The 19,294-nt window shown below is 33.3% G+C and overlaps 1 long non-coding RNA gene across 1 annotated transcript; it reads left to right on the top strand.

Annotated features, from left to right (window-relative positions):
* Window positions 1-15,851: 15,851 nt before the first annotated feature.
* On the top strand, window positions 15,852-17,881 carry LOC146946878 (uncharacterized). Its single transcript, XR_015026841.1, has 2 exons — window positions 15,852-16,175; window positions 17,610-17,881. It is a non-coding gene; the product is annotated as an uncharacterized LOC146946878 (long non-coding RNA).
* Window positions 17,882-19,294: the final 1,413 nt, after the last annotated feature.

Genomic DNA, 19,294 nt, shown 5'->3' with positions numbered 1-19,294 from the left:
AAGGTTGAACTTGTCCCTCTATATCCCTTCATGCGAAACATGATATTTGAACCTATTTTGTTTTAAATTTGGGAAATTGAACACATGCTTTTTCTCTCCTATCATATTGTTTCTCGATGACTCTTGTCGCAAAAATGAGGTTTTAGGATTTATGGTTACAAATATGATAAATGAGAAGGTTGAACTTGTACCTCGATATCCCTTGATTCGAAATATGATTTTTAAGCCGAGTTTGTTAGGATTTTGCTAAACTGGAAGTATGAAAATGTGGTTCAATGATCCTCAAACCGAAAATGATTTTAGTTTAATATAAATTTGATAAATAGGAAAGTTAATATTTTGTTTCGATGACAGTTGACGCGATAATGTGATATTTGATTAAATGGGAAGAATTACGAAGCTTCTTGATTGATGGATCAATCGTTAAATATGCAGTTCTCTCAAGGTTAGTCGTGTAACACTTGTAAATTTAATTTCTTTAATCACCACAACATCTCTCTTTATTCATCTTTTTACCATTTGTTTTAGTTTGTTTAGATATTGAATTTTGTCGTCAAAATATAACCTCTTTCGTATGTTTTGTTTATTTTTTTTATCGATTGTCTTTTGAGTATATAACTTCGGAGTTTTTTTCTTTTTATTTTATTGAGTTATGTCTTCTGTTTGCCGCGAAAAACAGATTTTAGCTTAAATGGTTACATGTTTGATAAATTGGAAGTTTGAACTTGTCCCTCGGTAAATATAAAGTATTGGGATGACCCTTGTCACAAAAACGAGATTTTAGCCTATATGGTTACAAAGTTTGATAAATGGGAAGTTTGAAATTGTCTCTTGATGTCGCTTGATGTGAAACATGATATGTGAACCTATTTGTTTTTGTATTCGGTAAAATGAAAGTATTGGAATGGCCCTTGTCGCGAAAATTTGATTTTGGTATATATGCCTACAAGTTTGATAAATGAGAAGTTTGAACTTGACCATTGATGCGAAACATGAGGCGAAAATGAGATTTTAACCTATATGGTTAGAAGTTTGATAAAGGTTGAACTTGTCCCTCGATGTCCCTTGATGCAAAATATGATATATGAAACTATTTGGTTTTGTATTCGGTAAAATGAAAGTGTATTGGAATGACCCTTGTCACAAAAATGAGATTTTAGCCTATATGGTTAGAAGTTTAATAAATATGAAGGTTGAATTTGTCCCTCGATGTCCTTTGATGCGTAACATAATATTGAACCTATTTGGTTTTAAATTATGTAAATAGAAAGTAATGAGATGATCCTTGCTGCGAAAACGAAATTTTAGATAATATCGTTACAAGTTTGATAAATATGAAGGTTGAACCCTCGATGGCCCTTGATGCAAAACATGATATGTGAACCTATTTGGTTTCATATTCGGTAAAATGAAAGTATTGGAATGTTCCTTGTCGCGAAAACGAGATTTTAGCCTATATGGTTAGAAGTTTGATAAATATGAAGGTTGAACTTGTCCCTCTATATCCCTTCATGCGAAACATGATATTTGAACCTATTTTGTTTTAAATTTGGGAAATTGAACACATGCTTTTTCTCTCCTATCATATTGTTTCTCGATGACTCTTGTCGCAAAAATGAGGTTTTAGGATTTATGGTTACAAATATGATAAATGAGAAGGTTGAACTTGTACCTCGATATCCCTTGATTCGAAATATGATTTTTAAGCCGAGTTTGTTAGGATTTTGCTAAACTGGAAGTATGAAAATGTGGTTCAATGATCCTCAAACCGAAAATGATTTTAGTTTAATATAAATTTGATAAATAGGAAAGTTAATATTTTGTTTCGATGACAGTTGACGCGATAATGTGATATTTGATTAAATGGGAAGAATTACGAAGCTTCTTGATTGATGGATCAATCGTTAAATATGCAGTTCTCTCAAGGTTAGTCGTGTAACACTTGTAAATTTAATTTCTTTAATCACCACAACATCTCTCTTTATTCATCTTTTTACCATTTGTTTTAGTTTGTTTAGATATTGAATTTTGTCGTCAAAATATAACCTCTTTCGTATGTTTTGTTTATTTTTTTTATCGATTGTCTTTTGAGTATATAACTTCGGAGTTTTTTTCTTTTTATTTTATTGAGTTATGTCTTCTGTTTGCCGCGAAAAACAGATTTTAGCTTAAATGGTTACATGTTTGATAAATTGGAAGTTTGAACTTGTCCCTCGGTAAATATAAAGTATTGGGATGACCCTTGTCACAAAAACGAGATTTTAGCCTATATGGTTACAAAGTTTGATAAATGGGAAGTTTGAAATTGTCTCTTGATGTCGCTTGATGTGAAACATGATATGTGAACCTATTTGTTTTTGTATTCGGTAAAATGAAAGTATTGGAATGGCCCTTGTCGCGAAAATTTGATTTTGGTATATATGCCTACAAGTTTGATAAATGAGAAGTTTGAACTTGACCATTGATGCGAAACATGAGGCGAAAATGAGATTTTAGCCTATATGGTTAGAAGTTTGATAAAGGTTGAACTTGTCCCTCGATGTCCCTTGATGCAAAATATGATATATGAAACTATTTGGTTTTGTATTCGGTAAAATGAAAGTGTATTGGAATGACCCTTGTCACAAAAATGAGATTTTAGCCTATATGGTTAGAAGTTTGATAAATATGAAGGTTGAATTTGTCCCTCGATGTCCTTTGATGCGTAACATAATATTGAACCTATTTGGTTTTAAATTATGTAAATAGAAAGTAATGAGATGATCCTTGCTGCGAAAACTAAATTTTAGATAATATCGTTACAAGTTTGATAAATATGAAGGTTGAACCCTCGATGGCCCTTGATGCAAAACATGATATGTGAACCTATTTGGTTTCATATTCGGTAAAATGAAAGTATTGGAATGTTCCTTGTCGCGAAAACGAGATTTTAGCCTATATGGTTAGAAGTTTGATAAATATGAAGGTTGAACTTGTCCCTCTATATCCCTTCATGCGAAACATGATATTTGAACCTATTTTGTTTTAAATTTGGTAAATTGAACACATGCTTTTTCTCTCCTATCATATTGTTTCTCGATGACTCATGTCGCAAAAATGAGGTTTTAGCATTTATGGTTACAAATATGATAAATGAGAAGGTTGAACTTGTACCTCGATGACCCTTGATGCGAAATATGATTTTTAAGCCGAGTTTGTTTGGATTTTGCTAAACTGGAAGTATGAAAATGTGGTTCAATGATCCTCAAACCGAAAATGATTTTAGTTTAATATAAATTTGATAAATAGGAAAGTTAATATTTTGTTTCGATGACTGTTGACGCGAAAATGTGATATTTGATTAAATGGGAAGAAATACGAAGCTTCTTGATTGATGGATCAATCGTTAAATATGCAGTTCTCTCAAGGTTAGTCGTGTAACACTTGTAAATTTAATTTCTTTAATCACCACAACATCTCTCTTTATTCATCTTTTTACCATTTGTTTTAGTTTGTTTAGATATTGAATTTTGTCGTCAAAATATAACCTCTTTCGTATGTTTTGTTTATTTTTTTTATCGATTGTCTTTTGAGTATATAACTTTGGAGTTTTTTTCTTTTTATTTTATTGAGTTATGTCTTCTGTTTGCCGCGAAAAACAGATTTTAGCTTAAATGGTTACATGTTTGATAAATTGGAAGTTTGAACTTGTCCCTCGGTAAATATAAAGTATTGGGATGACCCTTGTCACAAAAACGAGATTTTAGCCTATATGGTTACAAAGTTTGATAAATGGGAAGTTTGAAATTGTCTCTTGATGTCGCTTGATGTGAAACATGATATGTGAACCTATTTGTTTTTGTATTCGGTAAAATGAAAGTATTGGAATGGCCCTTGTCGCGAAAATTTGATTTTGGTATATATGCCTACAAGTTTGATAAATGAGAAGTTTGAACTTGACCATTGATGCGAAACATGAGGCGAAAATGAGATTTTAGCCTATATGGTTAGAAGTTTGATAAAGGTTGAACTTGTCCCTCGATGTCCCTTGATGCAAAATATGATATATGAAACTATTTGGTTTTGTATTCGGTAAAATGAAAGTGTATTGGAATGACCCTTGTCACAAAAATGAGATTTTAGCCTATATGGTTAGAAGTTTGATAAATATGAAGGTTGAATTTGTCCCTCGATGTCCTTTGATGCGTAACATAATATTGAACCTATTTGGTTTTAAATTATGTAAATAGAAAGTAATGAGATGATCCTTGCTGCGAAAACGAAATTTTAGATAATATCGTTACAAGTTTGATAAATATGAAGGTTGAACCCTCGATGGCCCTTGATGCAAAACATGATATGTGAACCTATTTGGTTTCATACTCGGTAAAATGAAAGTATTGGAATGTTCCTTGTCGCGAAAACGAGATTTTAGCCTATATGGTTAGAAGTTTGATAAATATGAAGGTTGAACTTGTCCCACTATATCCCTTTATGCGAAACATGATATTTGAACCTATTTTGTTTTAAATTTGGTAAATTGAACACATGCTTTTTCTCTCCTATCATATTGTTTCTCGATGACTCTTGTCGCAAAAATGAGGTTTTAGCATTTATGGTTACAAATATGATAAATGAGAAGGTTGAACTTGTACGTCGATGTCCCTTGATGCGAAATATGATTTTTAAGCTGAGTTTGTTTGGATTTTGCTAAACTGGAAGTATGAAAATGTGGTTCAATGATCCTCAAACCGAAAATGATTTTAGTTTAATATAAATTTGATAAATAGGAAAGTTAATATTTTGTTTCGATGACAGTTGACGCGATAATGTGATATTTGATTAAATGGGAAGAATTACGAAGCTTCTTGATTGATGGATCAATCGTTAAATATGCAGTTCTCTCAAGGTTAGTCGTGTAACACTTGTAAATTTAATTTCTTTAATCACCACAACATCTCTCTTTATTCATCTTTTTACCATTTGTTTTAGTTTGTTTAGATATTGAATTTTGTCGTCAAAATATAACCTCTTTCGTATGTTTTGTTTATTTTTTTTATCGATTGTCTTTTGAGTATATAACTTTGGAGTTTTTTTCTTTTTATTTTATTGAGTTATGTCTTCTGTTTGCCGCGAAAAACAGATTTTAGCTTAAATGGTTACATGTTTGATAAATTGGAAGTTTGAACTTGTCCCTCGGTAAATATAAAGTATTGGGATGACCCTTGTCACAAAAACGAGATTTTAGCCTATATGGTTACAAAGTTTGATAAATGGGAAGTTTGAAATTGTCTCTTGATGTCGCTTGATGTGAAACATGATATGTGAACCTATTTGTTTTTGTATTCGGTAAAATGAAAGTATTGGAATGGCCCTTGTCGCGAAAATTTGATTTTGGTATATATGCCTACAAGTTTGATAAATGAGAAGTTTGAACTTGACCATTGATGCGAAACATGAGGCGAAAATGAGATTTTAGCCTATATGGTTAGAAGTTTGATAAAGGTTGAACTTGTCCCTCGATGTCCCTTGATGTAAAATATGATATATGAAACTATTTGGTTTTGTATTCGGTAAAATGAAAGTGTATTGGAATGACCCTTGTCACAAAAATGAGATTTTAGCCTATATGGTTAGAAGTTTGATAAATATGAAGGTTGAATTTGTCCCTCGATGTCCTTTGATGCGTAACATAATATTGAACCTATTTGGTTTTAAATTATGTAAATAGAAAGTAATGAGATGATCCTTGCTGCGAAAACGAAATTTTAGATAATATCGTTACAAGTTTGATAAATATGAAGGTTGAACCCTCGATGGCCCTTGATGCAAAACATGATATGTGAACCTATTTGGTTTCATACTCGGTAAAATGAAAGTATTGGAATGTTCCTTGTCGCGAAAACGAGATTTTAGCCTATATGGTTAGAAGTTTGATAAATATGAAGGTTGAACTTGTCCCACTATATCCCTTTATGCGAAACATGATATTTGAACCTATTTTGTTTTAAATTTGGTAAATTGAACACATGCTTTTTCTCTCCTATCATATTGTTTCTCGATGACTCTTGTCGCAAAAATGAGGTTTTAGCATTTATGGTTACAAATATGATAAATGAGAAGGTTGAACTTGTACGTCGATGTCCCTTGATGCGAAATATGATTTTTAAGCTGAGTTTGTTTGGATTTTGCTAAACTGGAAGTATGAAAATGTGGTTCAATGATCCTCAAACCGAAAATGATTTTAGTTTAATATAAATTTGATAAATAGGAAAGTTAATATTTTGTTTCGATGACAGTTGACGCGATAATGTGATATTTGATTAAATGGGAAGAATTACGAAGCTTCTTGATTGATGGATCAATCGTTAAATATGCAGTTCTCTCAAGGTTAGTCGTGTAACACTTGTAAATTTAATTTCTTTAATCACCACAACATCTCTCTTTATTCATCTTTTTACCATTTGTTTTAGTTTGTTTAGATATTGAATTTTGTCGTCAAAATATAACCTCTTTCGTATGTTTTGTTTATTTTTTTTATCGATTGTCTTTTGAGTATATAACTTTGGAGTTTTTTTCTTTTTATTTTATTGAGTTATGTCTTCTGTTTGCCGCGAAAAACAGATTTTAGCTTAAATGGTTACATGTTTGATAAATTGGAAGTTTGAACTTGTCCCTCGGTAAATATAAAGTATTGGGATGACCCTTGTCACAAAAACGAGATTTTAGCCTATATGGTTACAAAGTTTGATAAATGGGAAGTTTGAAATTGTCTCTTGATGTCGCTTGATGTGAAACATGATATGTGAACCTATTTGTTTTTGTATTCGGTAAAATGAAAGTATTGGAATGGCCCTTGTCGCGAAAATTTGATTTTGGTATATATGCCTACAAGTTTGATAATTGAGAAGTTTGAACTTGACCATTGATGCGAAACATGAGGCGAAAATGAGATTTTAGCCTATATGGTTAGAAGTTTGATAAAGGTTGAACTTGTCCCTCGATGTCCCTTGATGTAAAATATGATATATGAAACTATTTGGTTTTGTATTCGGTAAAATGAAAGTGTATTGGAATGACCCTTGTCACAAAAATGAGATTTTAGCCTATATGGTTAGAAGTTTGATAAATATGAAGGTTGAATTTGTCCCTCGATGTCCTTTGATGCGTAACATAATATTGAACCTATTTGGTTTTAAATTATGTAAATAGAAAGTAATGAGATGATCCTTGCTGCGAAAACGAAATTTTAGATAATATCGTTACAAGTTTGATAAATATGAAGGTTGAACCCTCGATGGCCCTTGATGCAAAACATGATATGTGAACCTATTTGGTTTCATACTCGGTAAAATGAAAGTATTGGAATGTTCCTTGTCGCGAAAACGAGATTTTAGCCTATATGGTTAGAAGTTTGATAAATATGAAGGTTGAACTTGTCCCACTATATCCCTTTATGCGAAACATGATATTTGAACCTATTTTGTTTTAAATTTGGTAAATTGAACACATGCTTTTTCTCTCCTATCATATTGTTTCTCGATGACTCTTGTCGCAAAAATGAGGTTTTAGCATTTATGGTTACAAATATGATAAATGAGAAGGTTGAACTTGTACGTCGATGTCCCTTGATGCGAAATATGATTTTTAAGCTGAGTTTGTTTGGATTTTGCTAAACTGGAAGTATGAAAATGTGGTTCAATGATCCTCAAACCGAAAATGATTTTAGTTTAATATAAATTTGATAAATAGGAAAGTTAATATTTTGTTTCGATGACAGTTGACGCGATAATGTGATATTTGATTAAATGGGAAGAATTACGAAGCTTCTTGATTGATGGATCAATCGTTAAATATGCAGTTCTCTCAAGGTTAGTCGTGTAACACTTGTAAATTTAATTTCTTTAATCACCACAACATCTCTCTTTATTCATCTTTTTACCATTTGTTTTAGTTTGTTTAGATATTGAATTTTGTCGTCAAAATATAACCTCTTTCGTATGTTTTGTTTATTTTTTTTATCGATTGTCTTTTGAGTATATAACTTTGGAGTTTTTTTCTTTTTATTTTATTGAGTTATGTCTTCTGTTTGCCGCGAAAAACAGATTTTAGCTTAAATGGTTACATGTTTGATAAATTGGAAGTTTGAACTTGTCCCTCGGTAAATATAAAGTATTGGGATGACCCTTGTCACAAAAACGAGATTTTAGCCTATATGGTTACAAAGTTTGATAAATGGGAAGTTTGAAATTGTCTCTTGATGTCGCTTGATGTGAAACATGATATGTGAACCTATTTGTTTTTGTATTCGGTAAAATGAAAGTATTGGAATGGCCCTTGTCGCGAAAATTTGATTTTTGTATATATGCCTACAAGTTTGATAAATGAGAAGTTTGAACTTGACCATTGATGCGAAACATGAGGCGAAAATGAGATTTTAGCCTATATGGTTAGAAGTTTGATAAAGGTTGAACTTGTCCCTCGATGTCCCTTGATGCAAAATATGATATATGAAACTATTTGGTTTTGTATTCGGTAAAATGAAAGTGTATTGGAATGACCCTTGTCACAAAAATGAGATTTTAGCCTATATGGTTAGAAGTTTGATAAATATGAAGGTTGAATTTGTCCCTCGATGTCCTTTGATGCGTAACATAATATTGAACCTATTTGGTTTTAAATTATGTAAATAGAAAGTAATGAGATGATCCTTGCTGCGAAAACGAAATTTTAGATAATATCGTTACAAGTTTGATAAATATGAAGGTTGAACCTCGATGGCCCTTGATGCAAAACATGATATGTGAACCTATTTGGTTTCATACTCGGTAAAATGAAAGTATTGGAATGTTCCTTGTCGCGAAAACGAGATTTTAGCCTATATGGTTAGAAGTTTGATAAATATGAAGGTTGAACTTGTCCCACTATATCCCTTCATGCGAAACATGATATTTGAACCTATTTTGTTTTAAATTTGGTAAATTGAACACATGCTTTTTCTCTCCTATCATATTGTTTCTCGATGACTCTTGTCGCAAAAATGAGGTTTTAGCATTTATGGTTACAAATATGATAAATGAGAAGGTTGAACTTGTACGTCGATGTCCCTTGATGCGAAATATGATTTTTAAGCTGAGTTTGTTTGGATTTTGCTAAACTGGAAGTATGAAAATGTGGTTCAATGATCCTCAAACCGAAAATGATTTTAGTTTAATATAAATTTGATAAATAGGAAAGTTAATATTTTGTTTCGATGACTGTTGACGCGAAAATGTGATATTTGATTAAATGGGAAGAAATACGAAGCTTCTTGATTGATGGATCAATCGTTAAATATGCAGTTCTCTCAAGGTTAGTCGTGTAACACTTGTAAATTTAATTTCTTTAATCACCACAACATCTCTCTTTATTCATCTTTTTACCATTTGTTTTAGTTTGTTTAGATATTGAATTTTGTCGTCAAAATATAACCTCTTTCGTATGTTTTGTTTATTTTTTTTATCGATTGTCTTTTGAGTATATAACTTTGGAGTTTTTTTCCTTTTATTTTATTGAGTTATGTCTTCTGTTTGCCGCGAAAAACAGATTTTAGCTTAAATGGTTACATGTTTGATAAATTGGAAGTTTGAACTTGTCCCTCGGTAAATATAAAGTATTGGGATGACCCTTGTCACAAAAACGAGCTTTTAGCCTATATGGGTACAAAGTTTGATAAATGGGAAGTTTGAAATTGTCTCTTGATGTCGCTTGATGTGAAACATGATATGTGAACCTATTTGTTTTTGTATTCGGTAAAATGAAAGTATTGGAATGGCCCTTGTCGCGAAAATTTGATTTTGGTATATATGCCTACAAGTTTGATAAATGAGAAGTTTGAACTTGACCATTGATGCGAAACATGAGGCGAAAATGAGATTTTAGCCTATATGGTTAGAAGTTTGATAAAGGTTGAACTTGTCCCTCGATGTCCCTTGATGCAAAATATGATATATGAAACTATTTGGTTTTGTATTCGGTAAAATGAAAGTGTATTGGAATGACCCTTGTCACAAAAATGAGATTTTAGCCTATATGGTTAGAAGTTTGATAAATATGAAGGTTGAATTTGTCCCCCGATGTCCTTTGATGCGTAACATAATATTGAACCTATTTGGTTTTAAATTATGTAAATAGAAAGTAATGAGATGATCCTTGCTGCGAAAACGAAATTTTAGATAATATCGTTACAAGTTTGATAAATATGAAGGTTGAACCCTCGATGGCCCTTGATGCAAAACATGATATGTGAACCTATTTGGTTTCATATTCGGTAAAATGAAAGTATTGGAATGTTCCTTGTCGCGAAAACGAGATTTTAGCCTATATGGTTAGAAGTTTGATAAATATGAAGGTTGAATTTGTCCCTCTATATCCCTTCATGCGAAACATGATATTTGAACCTATTTTGTTTTAAATTTGGGAAATTGAACACATGCTTTTTCTCTCCTATCATATTGTTTCTCGATGACTCTTGTCGCAAAAATGAGGTTTTAGCATTTATGGTTACAAATATGATAAATGAGAAGGTTGAACTTGTACCTCGATATCCCTTGATTCGAAATATGATTTTTAAGCCGAGTTTGTTTGGATTTTGCTAAACTGGAAGTATGAAAATGTGGTTCAATGATCCTCAAACCGAAAATGATTTTAGTTTAATATAAATTTGATAAATAGGAAAGTTAATATTTTGTTTCGATGACAGTTGACGCGATAATGTGATATTTGATTAAATGGGAAGAATTACGAAGCTTCTTGATTGATGGATCAATCGTTAAATATGCAGTTCTCTCAAGGTTAGTCGTGTAACACTTGTAAATTTAATTTCTTTAATCACCACAACATCTCTCTTTATTCATCTTTTTACCATTTGTTTTAGTTTGTTTAGATATTGAATTTTGTCGTCAAAATATAACCTCTTTCGTATGTTTTGTTTATTTTTTTTATCGATTGTCTTTTGAGTATATAACTTTGGAGTTTTTTTCTTTTTATTTTATTGAGTTATGTCTTCTGTTTGCCGCGAAAAACAGATTTTAGCTTAAATGGTTACATGTTTGATAAATTGGAAGTTTGAACTTGTCCCTCGGTAAATATAAAGTATTAGGATGACCCTTGTCACAAAAACGAGATTTTAGCCTATATGGTTACAAAGTTTGATAAATGGGAAGTTTGAAATTGTCTCTTGATGTCGCTTGATGTGAAACATGATATGTGAACCTATTTGTTTTTGTATTCGGTAAAATGAAAGTATTGGAATGGCCCTTGTCGCGAAAATTTGATTTTGGTATATATGCCTACAAGTTTGATAAATGAGAAGTTTGAACTTGACCATTGATGCGAAACATGAGGCGAAAATGAGATTTTAGCCTATATGGTTAGAAGTTTGATAAAGGTTGAACTTGTCCCTCGATGTCCCTTGATGCAAAATATGATATATGAAACTATTTGGTTTTGTATTCGGTAAAATGAAAGTGTATTGGAATGACCCTTGTCACAAAAATGAGATTTTAGCCTATATGGTTAGAAGTTTGATAAATATGAAGGTTGAATTTGTCCCCCGATGTCCTTTGATGCGTAACATAATATTGAACCTATTTGGTTTTAAATTATGTAAATAGAAAGTAATGAGATGATCCTTGCTGCGAAAACGAAATTTTAGATAATATCGTTACAAGTTTGATAAATATGAAGGTTGAACCCTCGATGGCCCTTGATGCAAAACATGATATGTGAACCTATTTGGTTTCATATTCGGTAAAATGAAAGTATTGGAATGTTCCTTGTCGCGAAAACGAGATTTTAGCCTATATGGTTAGAAGTTTGATAAATATGAAGGTTGAACTTGTCCCTCTATATCCCTTCATGCGAAACATGATATTTGAACCTATTTTGTTTTAAATTTGGGAAATTGAACACATGCTTTTTCTCTCCTATCATATTGTTTCTCGATGACTCTTGTCGCAAAAATGAGGTTTTAGGATTTATGGTTACAAATATGATAAATGAGAAGGTTGAACTTGTACCTCGATATCCCTTGATTCGAAATATGATTTTTAAGCCGAGTTTGTTAGGATTTTGCTAAACTGGAAGTATGAAAATGTGGTTCAATGATCCTCAAACCGAAAATGATTTTAGTTTAATATAAATTTGATAAATAGGAAAGTTAATATTTTGTTTCGATGACAGTTGACGCGATAATGTGATATTTGATTAAATGGGAAGAATTACGAAGCTTCTTGATTGATGGATCAATCGTTAAATATGCAGTTCTCTCAAGGTTAGTCGTGTAACACTTGTAAATTTAATTTCTTTAATCACCACAACATCTCTCTTTATTCATCTTTTTACCATTTGTTTTAGTTTGTTTAGATATTGAATTTTATCGTCAAAATATAACCTCTTTCGTATGTTTTTTTTATTTTTTTTATCGATTGTCTTTTGAGTATATAACTTTGGAGTTTTTTTCTTTTTATTTTATTGAGTTATGTCTTCTGTTTGCCGCGAAAAACAGATTTTAGCTTAAATGGTTACATGTTTGATAAATTGGAAGTTTGAACTTGTCCCTCGGTAAATATAAAGTATTGGGATGACCCTTGTCACAAAAACGAGATTTTAGCCTATATGGTTACAAAGTTTGATAAATGGGAAGTTTGAAATTGTCTCTTGATGTCGCTTGATGTGAAACATGATATGTGAACCTATTTGTTTTTGTATTCGGTAAAATGAAAGTATTGGAATGGCCCTTGTCGCGAAAATTTGATTTTGGTATATATGCCTACAAGTTTGATAAATGAGAAGTTTGAACTTGACCATTGATGCGAAACATGAGGCGAAAATGAGATTTTAGCCTATATGGTTAGAAGTTTGATAAAGGTTGAACTTGTCCCTCGATGTCCCTTGATGCAAAATATGATATATGAAACTATTTGGTTTTGTATTCGGTAAAATGAAAGTGTATTGGAATGACCCTTGTCACAAAAATGAGATTTTAGCCTATATGGTTAGAAGTTTGATAAATATGAAGGTTGAATTTGTCCCCCGATGTCCTTTGATGCGTAACATAATATTGAACCTATTTGGTTTTAAATTATGTAAATAGAAAGTAATGAGATGATCCTTGCTGCGAAAACGAAATTTTAGATAATATCGTTACAAGTTTGATAAATATGAAGGTTGAACCCTCGATGGCCCTTGATGCAAAACATGATATGTGAACCTATTTGGTTTCATATTCGGTAAAATGAAAGTATTGGAATGTTCCTTGTCGCGAAAACGAGATTTTAGCCTATATGGTTAGAAGTTTGATAAATATGAAGGTTGAACTTGTCCCTCTATATCCCTTCATGCGAAACATGATATTTGAACCTATTTTGTTTTAAATTTGGGAAATTGAACACATGCTTTTTCTCTCCTATCATATTGTTTCTCGATGACTCTTGTCGCAAAAATGAGGTTTTAGGATTTATGGTTACAAATATGATAAATGAGAAGGTTGAACTTGTACCTCGATATCCCTTGATTCGAAATATGATTTTTAAGCCGAGTTTGTTAGGATTTTGCTAAACTGGAAGTATGAAAATGTGGTTCAATGATCCTCAAACCGAAAATGATTTTAGTTTAATATAAATTTGATAAATAGGAAAGTTAATATTTTGTTTCGATGACAGTTGACGCGATAATGTGATATTTGATTAAATGGGAAGAATTACGAAGCTTCTTGATTGATGGATCAATCGTTAAATATGCAGTTCTCTCAAGGTTAGTCGTGTAACACTTGTAAATTTAATTTCTTTAATCACCACAACATCTCTCTTTATTCATCTTTTTACCATTTGTTTTAGTTTGTTTAGATATTGAATTTTGTCGTCAAAATATAACCTCTTTCGTATGTTTTTTTTATTTTTTTTATCGATTGTCTTTTGAGTATATAACTTTGGAGTTTTTTTCTTTTTATTTTATTGAGTTATGTCTTCTGTTTGCCGCGAAAAACAGATTTTAGCTTAAATGGTTACATGTTTGATAAATTGGAAGTTTGAACTTGTCCCTCGGTAAATATAAAGTATTGGGATGACCCTTGTCACAAAAACGAGATTTTAGCCTATATGGTTACAAAGTTTGATAAATGGGAAGTTTGAAATTGTCTCTTGATGTCGCTTGATGTGAAACATGATATGTGAACCTATTTGTTTTTGTATTCGGTAAAATGAAAGTATTGGAATGGCCCTTGTCGCGAAAATTTGATTTTGGTATATATGCCTACAAGTTTGATAAATGAGAAGTTTGAACTTGACCATTGATGCGAAACATGAGGCGAAAATGAGATTTTAGCCTATATGGTTAGAAGTTTGATAAAGGTTGAACTTGTCCCTCGATGTCCCTTGATGCAAAATATGATATATGAAACTATTTGGTTTTGTATTCGGTAAAATGAAAGTGTATTGGAATGACCCTTGTCACAAAAATGAGATTTTAGCCTATATGGTTAGAAGTTTGATAAATATGAAGGTTGAATTTGTCCCTCGATGTCCTTTGATGCGTAACATAATATTGAACCTATTTGGTTTTAAATTATGTAAATAGAAAGTAATGAGATGATCCTTGCTGCGAAAACTAAATTTTAGATAATATCGTTACAAGTTTGATAAATATGAAGGTTGAACCCTCGATGGCCCTTGATGCAAAACATGATATGTGAACCTATTTGGTTTCATATTCGGTAAAATGAAAGTATTGGAATGTTCCTTGTCGCGAAAACGAGATTTTAGCCTATATGGTTAGAAGTTTGATAAATATGAAGGTTGAACTTGTCCCTCTATATCCCTTCATGCGAAACATGATATTTGAACCTATTTTGTTTTCAATTTGGGAAATTGAACACATGCTTTTTCTCTCCTATCATATTGTTTCTCGATGACTCTTGTCGCAAAAATGAGGTTTTAGCATTTATGGTTACAAATATGATAAATGAGAAGGTTGAACTTGTACCTCGATATCCCTTGATTCGAAATATGATTTTTAAGCCGAGTTTGTTTGGATTTTGCTAAACTGGAAGTATGAAAATGTGGTTCAATGATCCTCAAACCGAAAATGATTTTAGTTTAATATAAATTTGATAAATAGGAAAGTTAATATTTTGTTTCGATGACAGTTGACGCGATAATGTGATATTTGATTAAATGGGAAGAATTACGAAGCTTCTTGATTGATGGATCAATCGTTAAATATGCAGTTCTCTCAAGGTTAGTCGTGTAACACTTGTAAATTTAATTTCTTTAATCACCACAACATCTCTCTTTATTCATCTTTTTACCATTTGTTTTAGTTTGTTTAGATATTGAATTTTGTCGTCAAAATATAACCTCTTTCGTATGTTTTGTTTATTTTTTTTATCGATTGTCTTTTGAGTATATAACTTTGGAGTTTTTTTCTTTTTATTTTATTGAGTTATGTCTTCTGTTTGCCGCGAAAAACAGATTTTAGCTTAAATGGTTACATGTTTGATAAATTGGAAGTTTGAACTTGTCCCTCGGTAAATATAAAGTATTAGGATGACCCTTGTCACAAAAACGAGATTTTAGCCTATATGGTTACAAAGTTTGATAAATGGGAAGTTTGAAATTGTCTCTTGATGTCGCTTGATGTGAAACATGATATGTGAACCTATTTGTTTTTGTATTCGGTAAAATGAAAGTATTGGAATGGCCCTTGTCGCGAAAATTTGATTTTGGTATATATGCCTACAAGTTTGATAAATGAGAAGTTTGAACTTGACCATTGATGCGAAACATGATGTAATATCCCGCGTATTAAGAATTAACGCAATATCTGAGAGCGATACAAATACGCACGTTTAAGCAGAAGGGCATAATAGTCATTTGAGTTTAAGGACTATTTAAGGCAATTGGGTCCAAAAATCTTCATTTTCATTCCATTTTCTCACTCTAGGTTACAAACTTTTCTCTTCCTCTCTTCCCTCTCTAGAAATCGATCCCCATCCTTCAATCCTTGCTCAAGATTTGTTCAAGATTTCATGAGCTAGTGATCATGTGAACTTTGGGTGTTTTGGAACAAGCTTCTCAACTAGTTTCCTTCCTCAATCAAGAGTAGTGATTCTAGGGTTTGTGGTTAGATAACTTGAACCAACATTAATCTTGCTCAAGGTGAGTTCTATAGGTAGAATAACCCTCCTTTGGGGTTGGATATTCATGTTTTGTGCTAGTTTAGCTTCTTTGACATTTTATTGAACCTAAAGCCATGCCTTGTGATCATATGATAAATTGCCATGAGATATGATTTTGAATATGTTTTGTTAAGCTATTTTGAGTACCTAAACTTGTTATCAATGTTTGGAATGAGTTGGTGCATTTAGGGGATCAAAAATGGGAGTTTTGGGTCGAAAATGCCACGAACCCGCGGCCGAAACACGCAGGTTCGCAGCGCTGCGCCTGACCAAGGGCGCTAGGCGCCCAAAGTCAGAGAGCTAGCGCTAGGCGCCCACCCTCTGGCGCCAGGCGCCCCTGACAGGGCAACTTTCATGTTGTTTTGTGCTCGGGTGCTTGGTGCCAGTCCTGTGGGGGTCCGATGCGATCGTTTCGGAGTATATTTTTACTGTTTTTACTTGTTTTTCAACTGGAACAAAATTGATATGGACAAAACTTAGAATTTCTAAATGGTATAAAACTTGGGTTTATGACATTTTCAATCCTCGGAAACTAATAGGAAAATGCACCAAACAACCATTGAACTTGAATCAATAATCATGGCAATTTAACATGGGTTACAAAGATGACTTAAGGGTGTTAAGCTTGATGGGTAGAGATATTCTAAGGAAGGGTTTGAACTTAGCGAATCGACATGATTGTCAAGAATAGAATGTCACATTATCTTCTAAGTTTTATAAGTTAAGATGCTAAGAATGTTTCTATGATTATGTACAAGTATGAATATGTATGCATATGAACATGATAAGACAAGATGTAGGTGTTCGTGTCCCTTGATATCCACGCTAGGGGGATACAAGGGGTTCTCGACCTAAGGGGAACGATTCAAGCCGTAAGGGACCCGCACGACACCGAGGGAGTCCGATGTACGTACATCGGTCATGTATGGGATAGTTCTCGGGGTTACTCCACCCGGGGCTCTCCGTAAAACGAACCAAGATAATATTGTTTGATTCACGCTAACATAATGACTGAACAAATATGATTATGCATGTTATGATTATGTTAGATTATGAAATGAATGATTTACCGAAGACGAACTTAGGTATCCCTATTCGTCCGGTATAGGTTGTGTCATGAATTAGTTTAGACTTCGGTGCGTTCAACGTACCTTAGCAAGCGGTATTAGGATCTCTTTACCGCCATGACACGTATGATATAGTGAAAGCCTATAACATGTTATGAAGGTTCTAAGACGGTTTATAGTGTGCACATCCGTCTAGACATAAATGACCACACACACGTATAATCAACCGGCAGGTTGTATTTTAGACACGCGATAACCGTAGGTTTTTCCCCCAAGGTTATCACTAGCCTAGGGCTAGGAAGAACTCACTGAGGCATTATGTCTCATCCAACTCCTTATTTGTTCAGGTTCACAGGTATCCCGAGGTAAAGGTAAAGAAAAGGTCATGGAGTGATTGTGTTATCTTGGAGCTTTCATGGTGTGGATTAAGGATGCATATGTTACATTATGAGTCATGTGGTTATATATATGTTGTGATTGTACTATGTTATGATAAAACTATGGTGTAATAATGTAACATGAGAACTTTGGTTCATCGATGTATGTAGACTCAAGACTTGATGTTGTGTTATTATTGTATAATTAATGTATCCAGTATCAATATTAGCACTCTTTTGAATATTCTAGATATTTTCAAACATGGGTGTTACAATTGGTATCAGAGCAGGACGATTCAGATCGTGCCTTGGGTCATTAATGATACAATACAAGTAGTTGTTCTTTTTGAGCTTAGGATATTGGTCCTCATTGTTATATTTGGTTGAAACTGATCACTTTGACTTAAATATGACAGTTAGAGCGATAATGTCTGGAGCGCGAAGGGCAAGAGGCCGGCCAAGAGGTAATCGGAATGAGGAGGATAATGTTAATCCTGATGCTCAGATGTGGGCACAGTTGATGCAACAAAACCAACAGATGATGAATATGATGCAACAGCAGATGCAGCAGCAAATGCAGCAGAATGCTCAGGCTCAGCAGCAATGGGCTGCAGCTATGCAGCAAGGTCCCGGTGCTTATAATCAGCCGCCTCCTCCACCTCCCATCGTGGGGAATCCAATTTTTCGAGAATTCAACCGGAACCATCCCCCGGAGTTTGATGGTAGTGGTGAGCCACCTGAAGCTAAGAGGTGGATCAAGCAGATGGAAAAGATTTTTCTGATGGTTAACTGTACCGAGGAAGATAAGGTGGTCTTTGCAACGAACCAATTCCGAGGTGCAGCGCTTGATTGGTGGGAAACTGCTCGGCGTAGGATGGAGACTAATGGGTTAGCCTTGAACTGGGAGAATTTCAAACAAGTGATGAAAGAGAAGTATCTTCCTTTGTCATACAAGGTCAGGAAGGAGCAGGAATTTCTCCACTTGAGGCAAGGTCATATGTCGGTGACGGATTTCACGAAGAAGTTTGAGGAGTTATCTTATTACTCTACTCACAATGAGTATGCGAGTAATGAGATGTGGAAAGTTAATCAATATAAGAATGCTTTGAGGGGAGAACTTTATGCTGTAGTAAGTCAACAAAGGGTAACAGATTATGATGAGATGGTGCATAATAGCTTGGAGGCCGAAAGAGGTTTTGATAAGGCAGCTAGAGAAAATTATGGGGCAAGTGGGAGGAATAAGGGTAATTTTGTTGACAAGTATCATGAGAAGCTGAAACCCAAGGGTTCTCCAACTAGAGGAAAGTACACAGGTCCACCTAGAACTTATCCAATTTGCAGGAAGTGTGGCAAGGCTCATCAAGGAGAATGCAGGAGAGAGTCTGGCAATTGTTTTGCATGTGGTCAGTCAGGGCACTATGTGGCGGATTGCCCAAACAGAGGAAATAAGGGCAAGGGTGTAAGCACTACAATGAGTAGAGGTAGAGTGTATTCTCTTGATGGTAAGAAAGCGCAGGCAAATGAAGACTTGATTGGTGGTACGTGTTTTCTTGGCCAGAATCCTGTTAATGTTTTATTTGATTGTGGTGCATCATGTTCCTTCATTTCATTTCAATGTGTTGAGGCTCATCAGTTGTCTGTTTCATTATTAAATC

Source organism: Medicago sativa, chromosome 2 (assembly GCF_051527215.1).
Source record: "Medicago sativa cultivar Bolivia chromosome 2, Bolivia_mono, whole genome shotgun sequence".
Lineage (NCBI taxonomy): Eukaryota > Viridiplantae > Streptophyta > Magnoliopsida > Fabales > Fabaceae > Medicago > Medicago sativa.
This window is presented reverse-complemented; position numbering and strand designations above follow the sequence as displayed.